Source organism: Equus asinus, chromosome 17 (genome assembly GCF_041296235.1).
Source record: "Equus asinus isolate D_3611 breed Donkey chromosome 17, EquAss-T2T_v2, whole genome shotgun sequence".
Lineage (NCBI taxonomy): Eukaryota > Metazoa > Chordata > Mammalia > Perissodactyla > Equidae > Equus > Equus asinus.
Window position 1 is genome coordinate 49069998 of NC_091806.1, and position 19400 is coordinate 49089397.

The window sequence follows — 19400 nt, forward strand, 5'->3', positions numbered from 1 at the left end:
ACTTGGCAGGTGATGATGGCCGGCCCGCTGGGCCCAGCACTCACACATGTCCCAGGAAGCTCTCGGCAAGGGCACCCCACGGCGCCAGCCCGACTTACAGACCAGGAGCCCCAGCACAGAGACCTTCACCCCCTCCTCCCCGAGCCCCACAGCTGGAAAGCAGTCAGTGGGGTTTGGTCCTGTGCCTATCTTGGGGGGGTCTCTGCTCTCTGGAGAGCTCCAGAGAGCCCATGCCTTAAAGGCCTTATCCTGGGGGAGCCAGAAAGAGGGGGAAGGGTGGGCTTTGCAGGTTACCAGAGCGGGATGGAGGGGAGACCAGGGAGGCCCCTCCTGCAGCTGCCCAGGCAGAAGATGCTGCAGCCAGGCACAGGCAGGGTTTCTGCAATAGAAAGGAGGGCGGGTGAGGCAGGAGCCAGGCAGAAGCTCCAGGACAGGGTGCCTGCTGTGTGTGAGGGCCCAGGGCGAGGATGGCGGCCAGGGCCTCGGGTTCCAGCTGTAGGGTGGGATGGGGGCCACCGCACCCTGAGAAAGACCCAGGCGCAATCCTGCCTCCTCCATCCCACCCTCCTGGGGTCTCATGGAGGAGACTCCCATCCCTCCCTGGCCCCTGCCAGCCTTCAGAGCACATGAAGCCCCAGGCCCTCAGATCTAGGAAGACCTCTCTCAGGAGAGAGTGGGTGCTGGCTCAGGTGGTATGGGGAGCCCTCCTGGGGCACACTCATATCACACTCTGTCCCTCTGGCCACATTCAAGCTGGCCCTGCCTGTAAGGGCTGACAGGCTGGTGCAGCCCCCTGTTCCCCCGAAGCCCCTTGTCCACCTGGATGCCACCCAGCCTCCTGGGGTGGAGGAGCCACCACATGGGCCCAAACTCTAGTGATGGAGTGGGCAGGGGGCGGCCGGGTTGGAAACCTCACTGATGTGAACCATAGAAATGTCCCCCTGAGTCTCCACTGAACCCCTCTGGCTGGCCCACTGTGACAGACAGTGGGGAGAAGTCTGCCACTCCCCCAGGGACAAACTTCGGACTTGACTACCTGAGATAACACAGGGCTTTCCTGACAACCTTAGGCCTGCAGCTTTGGGATTAATTCCCTCCTTTAAAAGCAAATTTCAGAGGGTTTAAGCCACCTCGGGGCTGCGCCCTGCCTTTGACCTCCTGTGCACTGGGAGTGACAGGACAAGCTCGTCATCAAAGCGCTGACCCCTCCTGTGGAGGTCAGGCCCCCTGTTTTTCACCCACCTCGTTTGTCTTAGTTGCTAGGCCCACGTTAATTGCTATTTGTATCACTTACAATTTTTCACATTTGGGGTGGTCGTAAATAACCCCAAAGAAGTGTGCACCCTCTCGGGGCCAGGCTCAAGCAGTTCTCTTGCTAGGGAAAGAAGCCAGGAAATAAATGTGAAGCTGAGGGCCCCCTCAGCTTCCTCCACATACCCAGGGCTCATCTGGGGTCCCCCCTGGGGGGACAATTTCGCGTGGTGGAGCTATGTGGCTGGCCGGCAAGCCACAGTGGAAAAAGGCAGCCCAGTGGTCGGATACGTGGCCTCTGCAGTGCCAGGCACGTGGTGGCTATCTAGGAATCGCTGGATGTCCCTCCTCCATCGACAGCCTTTTCTTTGGCCTCCAGGGTGGCCCCAGGCTTCCAGGTCACGTGGCTGCCCGCCCGGCGCCCAGGGGCTGGCCTGCCAAGTAGCGTCAGCACAAACGGCCTCAGTTCTGTGGAGCCTGGTGGATTTCCACTCCCTGCTTCCCAGAACATCTTATCTTGAAGCCTTCCCAGCGATGGCCAGGCCCTGGCTGGCCTGACATGTGGGACTCCTGCTAAGAAAGGAAGCTGTGAAAGGCTCAGGCAGCGTGGCGCTCCAGGGCGGAGGGACCAATGGCCTACATCAGACGGGGCAGGGCACTGGTGTTCTGGCGCCGAAGTGATGTTTCTGTTTCTGCATTTGGAGGGAGCCAAGGGCAGCCAGGCGCCCGAGAGAACTGGGTCAGGAATAGTGAGCAACTGACAGGGACCATACCCGGCCTAAGGCCAGGCGCGCAGTAGGAACTCAAGGGACAGTGACTGAATGAGTTCACAGATCTTGGTGTCAGGGGCAGATGGTCAGTGGACCCTGGGCTAGTGAGGATGGCCAAAGTCCTGCTGAGTAACAAACAGCCCCACAGGTTTCATCCTCTCTCGTGCTGCTTGTCTGACATGGGACAGCCTGGGGGTCTGACAGGAGCCCAGGCTGCCATCACCAGCAATGCTGGTCCCCATGCCAGTGGGAAGAGAGCCTGGAAGGATGAGGGGAGGAGTTTGAGGTCCCTCCTCTACGTGGGAGAAAACCGTCTTGGTTTGGGGATCAGGAAGCAGCACACGCAGGTCTCTTCTTTATGGCCCCTTGTCTGGACTTAGGCTGGCTTTCAAGAAGGGCTCTGTCCTTGACCATCAAGGTGGTGGTGTGAATCCGCGGCTGGTTTCTAGTCCCTATCTCCTCACACAGGCAGCTGACCGTGGAGGGCCCGGAGTTCACTTCACGTCCTGCAGGGTGCGTGTCCTCGGGGCTTGTTTAACTTTCCGAGGGTCAACTCAGGGAGCATAAGATTTTCCTTGCAGGGCTATGTATGAGCTTAAATGAGATTCATGAATATGAAATACTAGCATGGTGCCCAGCACGTAATAAATACACAGTCATCCTGGGTTGCTTTATGATCGACGTGCCCAGCCCCTCGACCTTCCTTCCATGGGGCCTTCCTGTACCCTGCAGCTTTGCAGACTCCAGCACCTGGGCCTGAAGAGTTAATGATCAGCCAGGGCCCCTACCCACCATGTGCAGAGTCCTCTTAGCTGGTGAGGTGGAAGCTGCCCTGGGTTCTAGGAGGATGGACTGGGGTTGGGAGAGGGAGGAGGTGCCTGGACAGAGGCCTCTCTTCCTTTCTGCTCCCAGTAGGGCAAACAACCGAACCAACCCCTGCAGGGGTGAGATGGGGGGGAGGGCTATTCCCAGCATAGTGTCACTTGGACTCTGGGGTTCAGGTGGGTCCCCTCAGCAATATTTCATGCTGTTTAGGAGGAAGAGGGGGAGTTGGAATTCAGCTCATGGATCACCCCAACATGACAGCATTAACAGCTGGGCCCACAAGGCACATTTAATTGCAGCCTGCCCCTCCATTTGCAGTATACTCAACTTCTCCAAGAAGCTCAATATTAGAAAGCCAGCAGAAAGGAGACTTTGAGGTGGCCGTGGGAGAGTTCTTCCCTCCCTCCCTCCTTCCTGGCTTCCTGCCCTCCTCCTTGTCCTTCATCCAGAGCCAATACCTAGGCCTCCCCCGACCAGCCCCCATAGGCCCCACTGGGCCCCATGAGGCCACATAGCCCCATGAGGCCCCATGAGGCCCCAGGCTAGGAAGAACGCTGGTGGGGGGGGGGGGGGGCTTTCAGGAAGTCGCAGCCCCTGCCTCCTGCCCCTGTCCCCATGTTCAGGAAAGTTTCTTGGGCCTCACTGACTGACTGGCTTCTTGTTTTGTTATAAACATAAGCTCTCAGAAGTGCAGAAGCAGAGGGACTCAGACATTGGGCAGTGGGGAGGAGAGACAGGGAAACTGCTCCTGGTGGGAGGGAGCAGGAAGCACAGGCTGTCTGCGGCCTCAGGGCCGGAGGACCCCTCCCCACACTGCTTGCCCCAGGACCTTGAGGTCTGAGCACCCCAGGGTAGTAACTCAGCAGCAGGGTACTTCTGGGGTCATGGAGAAAGGACTGAACTTGGCTCCAGAAGGCTGAGAAGGGCGCGGTGTAGAAGCATCTCTTGTTTTGTTTTGTTGAAAGGGCGTCGCCTGGTACCCCCCCATTCTAGCAGCTCCTGGTCTGTGGAGGTGATCCTCCTCATGGTGAGCTCTGGGTTGACAGGCCAACATGCCTAGCCTGGCCTGAAACCCTTGAGGACCACCCTAGCCCTCAGGGTGGAGCTCAGAACAGCGCTTCAGCCCCGGAGCCCCTCTGGACCACCACCTTCCTCTGCCCTGCCTTTGCCTGCTGACACCCTCACATGCCTGTCCTTGCACTGGGCACCAGGTGCCAGAGTGCCAGCCTAGCCTCCTCTCCTCATCTCAGGTTCCACGTCATTCTCCTTTACTCATGGATTCCTCCCCCATTCCTGAACTGCGCCCCCCACCCCTGCCAGACTTGGTGAGGCGCAGCTCCCAGGACGTGGAGGAGCAGAAAGAAGGGCAGGGATTGATCAGCTCCCAGAGCTGCCTTCCAATGGCTGAGAGGTTGACTGTTAGTTGCCGAGGAAAGCTAGGACATCCAAGCCACAGCTCTTTGGAGCACGCACACACCATGGGCTGTCCAGGACCCCCCTGTGTGGCTTTGCATAGGCATGGGGCCCGGCCAGTGCTGCTTGCATCTATCATGGGAAGGGCAGTTACAATTAGGACCACATTAAGGTGTTGATGTCCACCCTGGTGTTGACCAAGCCCTAGTCCCCATGTAGGCGTCATCTGCCCTGGCATCACCTCGAGTACATGCTGGCAGCAGGAGCCTGTGGCTGCCGAGCTCTGAAGCCCCCGCTGGACCACCTCCAAGCTGTGTGCTCTTGGGTACAGAGCTGACCTCCCGGGTCTTGACTTCTGTGTTTCTCAAGCAGGGGTGCAAAGCACACCCATGCGTCTCAATCATGAATGTGAGATTATGAATACGTGTATTCAGCCATTGCAAGAGGTAATGGTGGTTAATGCCATTGTCACACCAAGTACACAGGTCTCTAGAGCTTAGAGAACACAGACCAATATAAGAAGTTGGGAGAATTGCCCCTGCCCGATAACCTCATGGTTTTGCCACCCCTTGGCTGATCTGCTGCCTGCTAACGGGCAAGCCTTGTCTGGTGGCCCCAGTGCCCGAGGCCTGTTGGTACCAACCACAGCCAGAATGGCCAGGGGCAGAGGTTCAGGCTGTACGCCGTGTGTTTTCAGAGAAAGAAACAGCCCCAGTTAGGCCGTGACCTCCAGGGGCATCCTAATTTTCCATAATCTTCAGTTATGGAAAGACAGAAATGAACACCGATCAAAAGCTCCTGTTACAGAGGTATGACCAGGTCGTGGGCATCTTGTGCCGCATACACCGGTGCCTGAGCCCACCCCGTGCCCCATGGAGGTGGAGCCACTTCCTCATGGGCACAGACATGTGGAACCTCACAAGCTCCCCAAACTGTCCCTTTCCCTCCACACTTGGGGCGGCTGACACGCGGGGGCTCTGGCCAAAAGCAGTGGGGTTCCAGCCCCGCCTCGCCGGAGGCCTGCAGGGAGGCCCTCCGGTATGCTAGACGGCATGGGACTTTCCCAAAGTGACAGGACACATGATGTTTAGAGACTCAGGACAAACCAACTGTCCCTGTCATTTATTATCTTCAGAAAGTATCAGCGTATCTCGAAGGCTCGGGTGTGTCGGCAGCTCTCCACGACTGTCCGGCAGATTTGCACACGCAGGCATACACTCCCTGGCTCGGCTGCCTTCCGGGGCCAGGCTGAGGTCAGGCCTTCTTCAGGCCAAGCCCACGCTGGCCTTGTGCTGGGACAGCTGAAGGCCAAGAGGAGGCCCCTGGCCTTGGGAGAGCCTCCCAAAGCAGAGGCAGCCCCCTTGAAGGTCACCTGGCTGCTCTCTGCAAGGGGAGTGGGACCCAGGGCTGGCCAGCACCAGCAGTGTGGTGTTAACCCCTGCCTGCCCAGAGCTCCGAGCCCCTACCGGGGCCTTTTTCTGAGTGTCCTACTCTGGGGACCTCTCCCTGGGCGCCGGGGACCCAAGAGGGGCTTCTCCTTGGCCACCAAAAATGGGAGCTAAAGTGTAAGCAGCTATAGCCACGTTCTCCCTTGGCAGACCTGGCTTCCAGAACACAGGGCCCCATGGCTTCTGGGGAGAGCTTCATATTTCTCTCGCAGCCTGTAGGAAGTCATGCTCTTGGAGCACTTGGGGTAGTTGCCCCTCGTTTTCCTCATTAAGTGGGGTTACTTTGGGGACCAGGCCTGGCTGGGAGTTAGAGACCGGCCTAGACCCCAGGGCCCCTGGGGCGTGATACTGTGGGAGATGAGGCGGCTCTCTGCCACCCGCCCTACCCAGCTTTCCAGCGACATGGCAGGCACGGCTCTCTGGCTCAGAGCTGCAGACAGTCCCTGGCCCCTACAGAGGCCAGGCCCAGATGCAAGAAAGGAGTTCTGTCTTTTGAAGCTTGTAAAGAGTTAAAAGGAGAGGAGGGGGCTGGCGGGGGCCGACTCCAGGTTCTGAATGTCAAGGGGACAAGCTGCGGGGCCAGACCAACTCCAGGGAGACAATGCGACAAGTTACAAAACATCCAGCAGCATCCACGACTAATTTCTTCCCCTGTTTGTCCTGCCGCCGAGGCCGAGTTAAAAGGCAACGCTTTGGGGGCTGAAAGGCTCCCAGCAGGGGTCTGCGCACAGGGGGACCCCGAGCCTTTGTGGCTTTTGTTCCAGGCTGCTAATAAGCCGACTCCCGCTGGGCGCTTTGAGGGCCCCAGATTCCCGTCCCAGCGCCGCTGCCCCGCCTCGGAGCACCGGCAAATCTCTATCTCAGCCCCGCCGGCCCAGGGTGTGCCCAGTGTCCTTCTGTGGTGTGAGTGGAATTAGCAGATTGTATCACGAAATATTTCTAGGGATTTACATTCCGGTGGTCAAGAGTCTTCTCAAAGCTTTTCTCCTGCATGAAGGAGTGGGAGGCACCCCGCAGAGTTAGCCAGGAGTAGGCAGGGGCAGGCCTTGGGGGTCACCCGTCCTTGTCCCCATGGGGCCTTTATGAGGACTCCTCCAGTCTGCAACTTGAGATGTGGCAACAATGCGAGGTGGTCATTCTACAGGGCTGGTTGTTTCCCCGACAGCTGCTGGGGTGACCGCTCCAGCCCAGCCTGCAGCAGCACTGTCCAGACGCTGGCCGAGGCTCTGAGGAGGCCCCGAGCTTGCCCAGAGTTACCCATCCATCCCTCCCTCCCTCCCTCCTTCCCTCCCTCCCTCCATCTGCCCCCCAGCCCCTTCCCAGAACTTTGTCTTCTCCTCCTGCTCAGGGAGGCCCCACGGCGGGCTTGTCTTGGGGTGGCCCATGAGAGCTTGCTGCTCTGCCCTATACCCTGCATAGGCCCAGGGTCTCTGGGGACACCCTCACCATAAGCCCAAGAGGGCCAGCTCCATCCACATCACTTCGGGGAGACGTGTTCTGAGAGCTTCCTGTCCCACTTTTGGTGGCCATTTCAGCCTCCACGGGGTCTTGTGGCTAGGTGTCTTGCATGAAGGGCCACTGTGTACAGGGAACACACAGTTATCCTCCGGGGTCCTGCCCAGCATGGGGTGTGGAAGAGCCACATCCCCCTTGGAGTAGGGCCGGGTCCTGAGGTCCCAGCATGGGCGAGTCAGGGCGCTGGGGGCCGGGGAAGCCACAGAGCCGACACGCCCTGCCCCTCAGAACTCACAGGTGATGTGCCATCACGCCAGGTTGACAGGTGAAGAAAAGCAGGCTGGGTGAGTGTAAGAAAGGACGGCAGGCAGCTGGGGGGCTGGGCATGACTGCTCAGCCTGGGGGTCGGCCTCTCTGTGGAGGTGACATTTGGTCAGGACTGAGGGAGGCTGGCCATCCTGGAGGCTGTGAATGTGGGCTGTAGGAGTCCTGGAACCTGGGGTGGGCACAGGGCCCTGAGAGAGGGATAGAATGGGCTGAGAGGCTGAATCTGGGTCCTGCGGGGCGTGGGGACCATGGAGGGCTGTGAGCGAGAGAGTGACCACAGGCAGACCCAGGCTCCAGGAACACCCCACCTTCTGTCCTGCCAGGGGTGGAGGTGGCTGCTGACTGGGGTTGGCATCCATCCATGAGACTCCTGCTGACTGGACTCCCCTCGCCCCAGGGTGATGGCACTGACGGTGCTGTCTCCATTTACTGTTGGGACAAGTGAGGGGTCAGGAGTCTCAGGAGCCTCTCAAGGGACACTGGGCATGCTTGCCACTTAGCAGGGACACTAGAAGTGCGTTGGCCCACCCAGACCAGGCTGGATCCCAGCTTTGGCCCTCGAGACCCCCAGCAAATCCCTCCCTCTCTGAGCCTCGGTGTCCTCATCTGTTAAGTGAAATACGATGACACCCTCCTTTCTGACTTTGGGGGGTGGGCATAGGTGAGATCAGGAGCACTTTGGACATGCCTGGCCCATCTGGAGGCCCCATGAAGACAGCCCAGGCCTGGTCCAGTTCACGGGTCTGTCCCTGATGTGGCAGTTGTGCCTGGAAGCAGTCATGTGTAGTTAAAGACAATGTTAAGGCTCAAAGAGGCAATGTGTCAGTTAGCTTTGCTGTGAAACAAGCTGTCCCCAGACCTAGCAGCTCAAAATAACAAGTGTTGGGGCTGGCCTGGTGACGCAGTGTTTAAGTTCGCACCTTCTACTTCGGCGACCCAGGGTTCACCGGTTCAGATGCCGGGTGCAGACCTGCGCACCACTTGTCGAGCCATGCTGTGGCAGGCGTCCCACACATAAAGTAGAGGAAGATGGGCACGGATGTTAGCTCAGGGCCAATCTTCCTCAGCAAAAAGAGGAGGATTGGCAGCAGATGTTAGCTCAGGGCTAATCTTCCTCAAAAAATAAAAAAGCAAGCGTTTCTCATTGTTCACACTCCTGTGGGTTGGCTGAGCATGTTGACTGGTGTGAGCAGGGACTGGTGGGCTAGGATGGCCTCACTCACGGGTCAGGCCGTTGGCTGGTGGCTGGGGCCTTTCCTCCAGCTGGCTAGCTAGGGCTGGTTCACACAGTGGTGACCACAGGGTTCTCATGGCAAGAGAGGGCAGCCCAGTGCACAAGTCCTGCCAGCTTCCATTTATGCTCATGACCCAGTGGCCAGAATGAGTCACCCGGCCAAACCCAGATTCAAGAGGGTGAAGAGAGGGCTTCTTCCCTTGGGGGCGGGGGGGAAGTGAAGTCACAGGGCAGAGGTGCATGCGACGGGTATGAGAGGGGCTGGCACCTTCATGGTCTGCCACAGGTGTGAAGGAATTCACTTTTTACCAGGTGGAGCAGAAATGTAAAGCCAGCTCCCTGTGTCTACCATGCACCCCTCCCCCCCACCTCCACACACGGCCTTGGGTCCTGCCCAGGGGCCCCATTCTCCTGATAGAAAGCCACATCTGGACTGGGACGCTCCAATAAAATCATCAGGGAGCCACGGACAAGGAGTCCAGGAAGGGAAGACAGAAAGAAAAACACGCACACATGCAGGCCCAGATAATATACAGTCCTCCCGCCGGCTCAGTATCGCTTTACGGTGTCACCTTTCGGCATGTAGCCACTTACTCTGTCAGGGCGCAGAGCTCTCCCACTCCGCCAGGTGACGGCCCTAAATCCTCGGAAACGACAGCCATCCTCCCGCCTGGATTGGGTTTCTGCAAAATGGAGTGGGGTGGGCAGCCAGGGTCCCCAACCCTCCCACCCGTGAGCTGCCAAGCGTGCATCGAGGGCTGGGAACTGGGCTGCAGCGTCTCCCTGGGAAGCTGACGCTGCCCTCGGAGCGGGGAAGGTGGAGGATGAAGAGCAGCAAGGAGGAGAAAGGTCAGGACCCCTGCAGGGCTGGAGCCTTGTCACCCAGGCAGGGCCCCCATCAACAGCCCCTCCCGACCTCAGTCGGGCACCTCCTTTGTAGTCCCTCAAGGAGAAGGGCCGGAGGAGCCTGGGGTGCCCTGAGTGTGGCTCTAGTTGAGTGCCAGCCTCATGCTTGGCCCTCTGCCCACGTTCCCCCTCTCTTGTCACCACCCCCACCCCGGGGACGATGTTGTGATTATTCTGGGCTCACAGATGAGCACGTGGGGCCTTGCCAGGGAAGACAGAGGGGCTGTAGAGCCGGGAGTCAGAACCAGGGTAGGGGTCACCTGCCCCCACCTGTAGCAGGGTCTCCAGGATCAAGCTTTTGGCCTTAGCACAGAGCTGGCTTCATCCTGCTCTGCTGCTTGCTGTCTGTGCAATCCTGAACAAATTTAAAGGCCCAAGCCTCAGTGTTCCCAGCTAGAAGGCGGACACACGGTGGTCTCTGTCACAGGGAGTAGACAACTGATCCAGTAACCTATGCCAGGTGCCGAGGGCCATGCCTGGCACAGCCGGTGCTCAGAAGAGGGTGGTGCATCAGGAGCCGTCCATGGAAATCCGCTGTGTCACCAGGGCACCTGGTCTGTTTACGGACAGCCAGCGAGCCCAACAGTCTGGCGTACGATTTGCTGAAAACCATGAGACATGTCTCCTAAACTTCGACGTTTTGAACGAGGGTTAAACTTGTTCGCTGCCCTGTTTCAGCCCCTCGGGGCGTCAGGGTAGGGCGGGCATGAATTAGTGAACGGGAGACAGGAGTGAAGTGTTTGGGGGTGAAGGCCATCCACGGCAGAGACAGGGGCGAGCCTCAGAGAAGCTCCGAGTTGGTCTCACCTTCTCAGACCCGTGCTGAACTGGACGGCCGTCCGCCGTGGGGGACCTGCCGCGGGGGAGCCCCTCAGCACACCCACTGCCTTGCTTTCCGACTGGGAGAGGCAGCTCGGCCCATCTCCTACATCTCAAGAGGGGCTTTCAGAGTGGAGACGCCCTGCCATTTGTGTCTGGGGTCCCTGATCTTCCCTCTGAGTCGCTGACATGGAGGCCCAACCTTTACCTATGGTTGAAGATGTGCCAAGTTCAAAGGCCGTGCCCCCAGAACCCCAGTCATCTTGCCTTCAGCCCGTTCCTGGATGCGTGCCCCACATGAGGCTGAGTGGCCCTCCCAGCCTTCAGTGCCCAGAGCCCCCCGGGCTCCAGACTCCACAGCCCGATTCACATGCCAGCTGAGGGGGCCCAGGGAAGGCGGGGGGCCTGCTGGGTTTCTGAAACCCATCAGCTTGTGCAAACACTGTCTCCTTGCTGCCCGAAGGGCAGGTCAGCCTCCCGGTTAATCACGCTGGGCCCTGAGAGCTCCCTGGGGCCCTGCAGGTCAAGGAGAGGCAGGAGGCTGACTCCCAGCTTCTCAGATTCTGCTGAACTCACTGAAACCCTGACCTTCGGGCTTCCCCGTTAATGCGTGATAAGGACGCGCCAAGAAAAACAGCAGGCGAGAGACCCCTGGTTTCTTCACGAATTCCAGAGCGCTTGGTTCATTCGGCAGGGAAGGGGCCCCAGGCGGCCGAGCGTGCAGAGCCACCTCTGCGTGGGCGTAGGGCTGGGGACGGCCTAGAGGGAGCCAGCTAAGGAGGACCACCTGCCCGCTCCAGGAAGATTGCTTCCAGCTGGCTGGGGCGGCCAAGGCCGAGGGTGGGTCCCAGGCAGTGGCTGAGACCGGGCTGCACTTGCTCACGTGATGTGTGTGCGGACGTGGCCGGCTCAGGTCGGGGTGCATGTGGAGGCTCGCCCACCCAGACTTCTGACTTGAGAGTCTACCCGGGGTCTCTGGGTAGATTCTGTGGGCTCTGCCAGGTGCCCTTAAATCAAGGGCAGTGGTGTGTTTGAGCAAGGAATGGGTCTCCCTGGAGGCTAGCCTCAGGCTGACAATAGGTTTTCAAAGAACCCAGACACAACCCAGCAGATGATCGCTGCTCTCAGAGCTGGGTAAACTGAGGCCCAGGGCAGTGAAGTGACCTGCTCCAGGTCCTAGCACTCTCCACCCCCGCCCCACCATGGCCCATGTGACAGGGCAGCTGCCAGGAGTCCAGAGGGGCTCTGGCTGGAGACTGTGGTGACTAGTTGGTGGACTGAGGCCAGAGAGATGGGCAAGGCCCATTCCCAGCAGGGAGGAACATTATTTGATATTTCTTCCCCAAATCACGTTATTTCTGTGTTGGCCTGAATAGGCGCTGACGCTGGTACGGGAGAAGTGGGGATGTTCAAGCATGGCCATGGCCGCCTTCCCCTGGAATGTGCCTCTCCTGCAGCTCGGCGGGCAGCTGTCCCCAGGTTGGGTAGAGGGGTGCCCCCACCCCCAGCACCAGGGCCAGATCTGCCTTTCCAGAGGCTCAGGAAGAGCACGAGGCCCCTCCCCAGCAGTTCACAACAGACATCCATGCTCCTTACAGAGAGATGGAAGGCGTTTACCCCCAGGCACTGGGCTCCCCCAGCTCTGCCTCCCAGGTGAAGGGATGGCCCTGGGCGTGGAGGTCAGCAGGGGCAGAGGACATTTGAGTCACTTGGCTAGGGGCTCAGGTTCTGCACTCCCAGCTCCCCATCCCCAAGGGGGTTCTGAAAAACCCTGCGTTGTCTTTAAAACATCCCAGCAAAAGAGCCTGTGCCTGCCTTCTGCTCTGTCGGGTTTGCTTCCGCTTCTGAGCTTCAGGAATCCGTCTGCCCGAGTCGGAGTGAGACTATACATGCCAGACTCCAGGAAGGACAGGCCCCCAGGACAGTGGGATTCTGGAACAGCAGAGGCCTCAAAAGCTCAGCGTCGGCAGATGTTAGGGGCGAGAAGGCATCTTGGGGGATGCGCAGGGCCCTGGGGGCACACTCGAGGATCCAAATGCAGTCTCGCCAAGCCCTGGGGCAACCCAGCCTCTCTGAGCTTCATTCCCTCGTCTGTAAAATGGAGACAGTAACAGGCAGCTTCGTGTGTGGAGCAGAATTGTATAGAAAGCAGATGGCACCTTGGGATGATCCATGTGTGGCAGGGGATGGGAATCACCAGGCCTCCCACAGGAATCTGGGGCTAGTGTCCTTGCAGCGGGTCCTCCCTGGACTCAGAGGATGGAGGGGAGAGGGAAGTACTCAAGCCCTGGAGAGGGAAGGTCATGTGAGCAGTTCACCTTTAGGAGAGGGGCTGGGCCCCAAGGTGGGGGGGCGGGTCATAGGCGACTCCACAGTGGGGAGACCAGGGCCCAAACCAGAAGCCCCAGGCAAGGATCCTGGGACGTAACCTGCAGAGCCCGGCCTCCCGGGGGAGCAAGCTGGCAGAGAAGAGCTGTGTGGTCTGGAAGGGTGGATGGACGGCGTCCAGGGCTCAAAGACAACATCAATGGGAAACGAGCCTGGCACATGCCTCACTCACACCACGAGGAGGCGGAGACCCGGGCGGTGCTCCTTCCTCTGTGGGTACTGCAGGGCTCCACAGCGCAGGCAGAGGGCACCCCGGGTTCCCCAGGATACTGCTGTAGTCACAGCGCTCCATTCCCATTGCTCGCGGCACAGAATCCAAACCTCTCCCCCAGCTCCAGGCTCACGCGGCCGCCGGTTTCTGCTCGCCTCGCCGCTCCTGTTCACTGCGCCTCCAGCCTTCTCCTGTCCCTCAGCCTCCTCCTCCGGCTCATTCCTGCCCCAGGGCCTCTGCACATGTTCCCCTCCAGGTCCTATGATGGCCCCGCCCTCCCCCCATGCAGGTCTCCCCTCTCCTGTCCCCTCCACTCTTACCCTCTGCTGGACTCTGAATGTGGCTCCTCACAGCCCCTCCTGAGCCCTGCAGGCCATGTCGTCTCCTCTACCCCAGATAGAAGCCTCTGAGGCCAGGGCTCACCAGGGTCCAGCCCGCTTCCTTCTGGAGAGTCCAAAATCACCCATCGGCAGATCCGGGCGTTGGGAAGAACAAGCCCAGGGGGCCCAGGTCCAGGCAGAGCCATTCTGGTCCCCGAGAGCCTGGGCTAGGAGGAACATCTCAGGAGTCCCCTGCCGGGTCAGAGCATCCACCTTCTCTTGGCAGCCCCTCGCCACCCCAGAGGGCCGGCCTCTCTGGATGCTGTTGAACCGCCAGAAACTTAATCTATTATTACACAGAAACTTCTGTGAAGTCAGGGGTTTGAACTCCCCAGAAGTGTTTGCCTGATTTGGGGCCGATAGCGGGGTGATTAATGCTGGCGATAAGGTGTTGATTGGTTCTGGGAGCCGCTGCAGACACAGGGGCTGTTGTGCGCGCCGGGCTGGCAACTGTGCTCCCCAGAACAATAGCCCATTTATCCACTGCCCCGCCTGCCACCCGCCGGCCCGGATGGGCACAAAGGGATCTCGGGCCAGGAACCCCGGAGCCTGGCTCTCTCTGGGGAGAGGGCCCGGCGCTGCGGGGCAAGCACTGTCCCGGCCTGGAATTGATGAAAGAAAGGTACTGAGTCCACCCCTTGTTCTCCTCGTTCCCTGAGCTCCCCAGGGTGGAGCCTCACTGGGGATGACAAAATCTCCATGCCTCAGTAGCCACACCTGTGAAATGGGAGCACGAAGTCCTCACCCCCTGGAGCTGCTGGCAGATTAAATTAGATCAAATAGAAAAGTCCTTAGAGACAAGTGTGTGTTTATTCAGCAAACAAGAACACCTCCTACAGGTGCGTGGGATGTAGCAGCAACAATGTAGATAAAAATTCGCGGCAAATTGACACAAAATCAACACAAAATTGATCTACAGCCACACAAATGGATACAAAGTTGATATAAATCGACATAAAATTGATGCATACTGGAGGAGGCAACATTCCAAAGGGGGTAGCACGGATAGTCACAGGAGACATAAGGAAAAGTGCTTAACTCGTCATTACTGATAAGTGCTTCGGAGGCAAACACAAGCCAGGCGGGACTGGTGCTGGGAAGGGGCCTGTCCTGAATTGGGTCAAGGGACGTCTTACGGAGAGAGTGATTAGACCAAACCCTGGGGAAGGTGAGTTTCATGGTATTAGGGTGGAGAATGCTCTGGACAAGGGCCCATGGGAGGAAGCTGACGTGGTCAGGACCTGGGAGTCACTGACTTTCACCCTGAGTGGGGCATGACCCGACCCGGATGGTAACAGGGTTGCTCCAGCTGCAGAGCCAAGGATGGACCATAGAGGGGCTAGACAGGCCTGGGGGACTAAGTCTGAGACTAGTGCACCAGCCCAGGCGTGCAAGGAGGAAAGTGGTGGACTCCAGGGCTGTTTGAAAGGGGGACTGTTTGAATATCCTATAGCTACTGTAACAAATTCCTACAACCTTAGTGGCTTTAAACAACATAAATGTGCGATCTAGTAGTTCTGGAGGTCAGAAGTCCAATGTGGGGCTCTTTGAGCTAAAATCCAGGTGTGGGCAGGGCTGGTTCCTTCTGGACACTCCAGGCGAGAATCCTTTTCTCGCCTTTCCCGGCATCTGAAGGCGCCCGCATCCTTGGCTCGCAGCCCCTTCCTTGCAGTACTCCAAGTTTTCCTTCTCTCGTTTCCTCCTCTCTCTGACTATCTCCCCTGCCTCTCTCTTTCCCTTATAAGGAGCGCAGTGAGCAGGGTAGTGGGCGGGGCTGGGGGTGGTGGGGGCAGACCACACGGGGCCTGGGAGGCCCCAGCACGGAGGTTGACTTTGTCCCCAGGCAGTAAGTGCTGGCCTCAGGCTTGTGTGGCCACAGAGTCTCCCGGCTCCTGCCTGGGTCCCCAGGGGAGGCAGAATAGGGTGGGGGCTGCTGGGGATGCAGCCAGGGTGGCTGAAATGGTCAGAGGTGGAGAGGGAGAGGGTGCCAGGGCCAGACTCCAGGGCTGTTTGGGGCTAGGCCTGGGAGGCTGTGCACAGGAGCTGAGCTAGGCTCTCGGCTGGATGAACCAGAGGCTGTCTCGGTGGGATAGGCTGCAGGGACCAGAGCCCTGGGCCAGCGCCGTGTGTCTCTGGAGCTCAGCTTCACTAGCAGGAAAGGGAAGAGGCCTTGCTGCCTTGCGTTGCGAGCGAGCACCTGCCTCGGCCCAACAGCTAATGCAGGACCTGAGGGTCCCGGGGCTGCTGGGGGAGAGCTACCCCATGGCCCCTGGACTCCCTGAGGGGGACCTCACCGAGCGGCAGCCCACAGCTCCCCAACTTGAGGGGTGCTGAAGTCCCCGAGGCCTGAGTCGGTTCTGCAGGGTGTCACCCTGTGTTCCCATTGTTGCAGGGAGAGAACAATACGAGAGTTCCCTCATCCCACGGCCGGAATGCCAGGCCCCTGGGGAATGCAGGCCCTGGTGAGTCTGGCACATTCCAGCCGTGTGTCAGTGGCAGAGTCCCAGGACTGGGAGCCAAGGCCACAGGCCGTCCATCACTGCGCCCACCTCACCACTGGCCTGGGGAGCGAGGTTGTCCAGTGAGGCTCCCCCCGGCAGGACACGTGGCTCCACACACTCAGTGGGTGGGTGGGGTGGGTCCCTCCCGGGTGGGTCCCTCCCTCATCCGGCGACCCCTTCTCAGCTCCAGGCAAGCTCTTCCGGTTTTGCCTTGTGTCCCCAAGTAAGACCTCACTGCGGCCCCGCACAGCCCATCTTCCAGGGGACCCTGTGGTCCTGGGACTCAGGGCACTAGAACCCCCTCAGGCAGTGCCCGGGGGTGGACGGAGGCCAGCTCAGGGCAAGGAGTGTGCCCGAAGCAAGTTAGTGCAGGCTGAGTCCCCAGCCTAGGCGCCCGACCTTCTCCTGTCCGGCCACCCTGACAGTCAGCCGTTCAGGACGCCTCCTGTGGCACTATCCCTTTGGAAGCTGCTAGAGCTCTTCCCTTGGGCCCCCTTTGTCTGCCTCCTCAGCACCAGGTCTTCTGGTTGAAAGACAGTTGTGGGAGGACTCACTCAGCCAAAGTAGGTCATTGGGCCACGGCAGCAGCCTCTCATGGATGTTACTACCAGGACGGCAATTCGGCTGAACCTCTGGGCGCTGGAGCCGGGAGCTCAGCCACCAGCACCTTCCAACAGGCATCCCCTTCCTCGCCATCCTGGTTGCCCTGGGTGTGTGTGTGAGGAGGTGGGCAGGCCCATTCTCTCCCAGGTGGTGGCCAGGGCACCATGCCCAGCACAGACCCATCCCTCCCTCAGAAGAGAAGAAAGGACACAGTGCCAGGGCCAAGAGGAGGCCAGATTGCAGAGACTTGGGGGCACCCCGCTGAGGCCGGCCCTTCCTGGCTCTTGTGCCCACTCCTTGCCCGTCAGAGGAATGGAAGTCCAGGCTGGGGCTCCAGACCTGCCCCTCGGGGTGCTGGCCTGAGGGGGGTCAGGAGCACCCTAGACAAGGCCTCCATCCGTATGGTGTTCACTCCGTGGGGGTTTGGCAAGTGCCTTCCGAGTGCCAGGCCCCTTCTAGAAGCCAGGCTGCAGTGTGAGCAAGCTGCCCCCCAACAGCTCCCTGCCACTGGGGTGGGGGTGATGACGTGGTCTTGCTTCAAGGGGGTGGCCGGCTGGCCTTCACGCACTTCCTGTCTCCCAGGAGCCTCACGCTAGCATCCCGATAGCCTGACACCATGGTCAGCACCATGCGATTCGACCGTGAACAACCTGCCATAGGGTGAAGGCCCTGCCCCCGCCGCGCTTCCTCTCTCGTGGGCACTGGGATCAAGGAGCCTGCTGTGCCCCTGACTTGCAATGGCAGCCCCCGCCGGGCGGGCGGCTCCTGGCTTCTCTTCCCTCTCGCCTTTGCTGGGGCCGCCTGCAGACCTTGCCTGGACCTTCTCTCCCTGTGCCAAGGCCCTGAGGTGATGTGGACAGGCGAGCGCTACAGCTGGGAGTGAGCGAAGGGCCTGCGGCACTGGTTGCTTCCGACGGGGCCCGAGGGGCGTCTGACCTTTCCGGCCATGGGGCAGCAGTTGCGTGAGCACGAACAATCACCCCAGTGTGCAAGGCACAAGCGGCCTTTTCTTCCTCGCCAGGCCAGCGCGCACAGCTCCCAGCCTGGCTTCCCTTGAACAAACATATTTATTGTGGCCGCCACCGAGGGCTTCGCCTCACAGCCGGAGCCTGGGGGCCTGTGTCCCACCCACCGGGGCCTAGGGAGGGGACCCCTGCCCTGCAGGCCCCAGCCCCCCATCATGCCCAAGGCAGGGTGGCTCCAGTCCCCCTGCGGCTGGGTGGCTGCTGGCGTTCCCACTGGGAGCCTGTGACCACCCACAGGCAACAAGCCAACTGCTGAGCTGCAGGCACGTGGGGGGGGGGGGGGGGTCTCAGAGATAGGCACACCTGAGCCGGCCTTTACCTCCTGGGCCTCAGTCCCTCCTCAGGAAGATGGGAAGCATCACCCGGGGGCTGGGGATCACTCCCTCCCTCCGAGCCCCACTCCTGCCCCACCCAGACCTCTGCTCCTCAGGCTGCTCTGGGACTGCTTTTCCTCAATCCTGTGTATACGGGAGGGAGAGGGCTCCTGGGCCCCTGTGGCTTCCTGGCCTCCTCCGTGGGGACATCCTGAATGGTGGGGTCGGCCCCAGCTGGGGCTCTCAGCTGTCTCAGCACAGGGGCCTCGCCTGGCCCCCTCCCCGCTCTCACACAGCCCCCTATCTCCTTGCTCAGCCTCTTCCCCACCCAGCAGGCTGGTCTAAGCGTTCCCCACAAGCCCTCTCCCTATGCGCCAGTGGATGCCATCCCTAGTTCAGAGGACTCATCCTGATGTGGGCAGGCTGTTGAGATCCTAAAGGGTAGAACAGTACCCCCAAGCTTGTCAGCACCGTATCTGGAAAGGAGAGCTAGGGAGACCTTGAAGGGAGGGACCACTGGAGAAGGGACACGGCTGGGCAGAGGCAGCCCTGCGCCATCTCGTGCCTCTCTCCCTACCCACCCCAACCCCCAGGCTGCAGCCTTACCACTCTCTTTCCTACCTCAGGGCCTTTGCACATCCTGCTCCCTCTGCCCTGCCCTATGTGACGCTCCCAGCACACACGCATGTACATGCACACACTGTCTTGCTCCCTGGCTAAATCCTGTTTAGTCTTCAGGCCTCAGCTGCCACTTGCCCCTCCAGTCCTCCTTGGATCAGGCATTGTTCTAAATCAGGACCCCTCGTGGTTCTTTGCCCAGCCTAGCCTTGCCTAACCGAGGTTTTGGCCTCTGATCATATGCATCAGGGGGTGCTTGTCTCATGCCTGTCTCTCCCCTGGCAGGGGAGGGCACTGCTCTGGCCCCGGCGGCTGGGGATGTATGCATGAGAGGGTGCTTGATAGACGTTCAAAGAATGAATGAACAAGCAAACCAATGACTGAATGAGAAATCGCATGCCGGGAGGCAAGAAAGCTGATGGGTTCAGAATCTGTAAGGGTGTCAGCCAGGCAGGAGCCCGTGGTACATTGTGCTGTAGGGGCAAAGGTGGGGGCAGCTGAGAAGGGCCTGGCGACCCGTCTGGGCTCTGCACTTTGCTCCAGGCAGCAGGGAGCTCAGAGGGCTGGGGAGCAATGGGTCAGACAAGTGAGCTTTAGGATCCCCCCGTCCTCTGCAGTCCAATGCTCCTTCGCAGGCTGTGCGCTTGGTTGAGGCGAAGGGAGATGGGTCTGGTGGCTGGGGTGTGCTGGAGGGAGAGGGTTGGAGACAGGCTGGGGAGTGGATGTGATGAGGGAGCGGGGCTATGGAGGCTGACATCAGGCTGCTTGCTCAGGCCACTCACTGGGTTGGGGGGACGGCAGTGCGACCCCCACGGCAAAGACCTCGAGAGAAGGAGCAGGCCTTAGAGTGGGGGGCTTCCTGAGGAGTCCAGCCGAATCCCAGGCATTTCCGACCAAGCACAAGGAGCTGGT

At 59.9% G+C, this 19400-nt stretch overlaps 1 protein-coding gene and 1 long non-coding RNA gene across 6 annotated transcripts in view; one reads left to right on the top strand and one right to left on the bottom strand.

Annotated features, from left to right (window-relative positions):
• The window catches only part of KCNQ1 (potassium voltage-gated channel subfamily Q member 1), a 337726-nt gene that overhangs the window by 201537 nt on the left and 116789 nt on the right, over positions 1 to 19400 (top strand). The window lies entirely within an intron of this gene.
• LOC139040825 (uncharacterized) lies at positions 5050 to 13996 on the bottom strand. The gene is made up of 3 exons (XR_011495234.1): positions 13368 to 13996; positions 9318 to 9406; positions 5050 to 7918 (listed from the first exon to the last, which is right to left on the bottom strand). It is a non-coding gene; the product is annotated as an uncharacterized lncRNA (long non-coding RNA).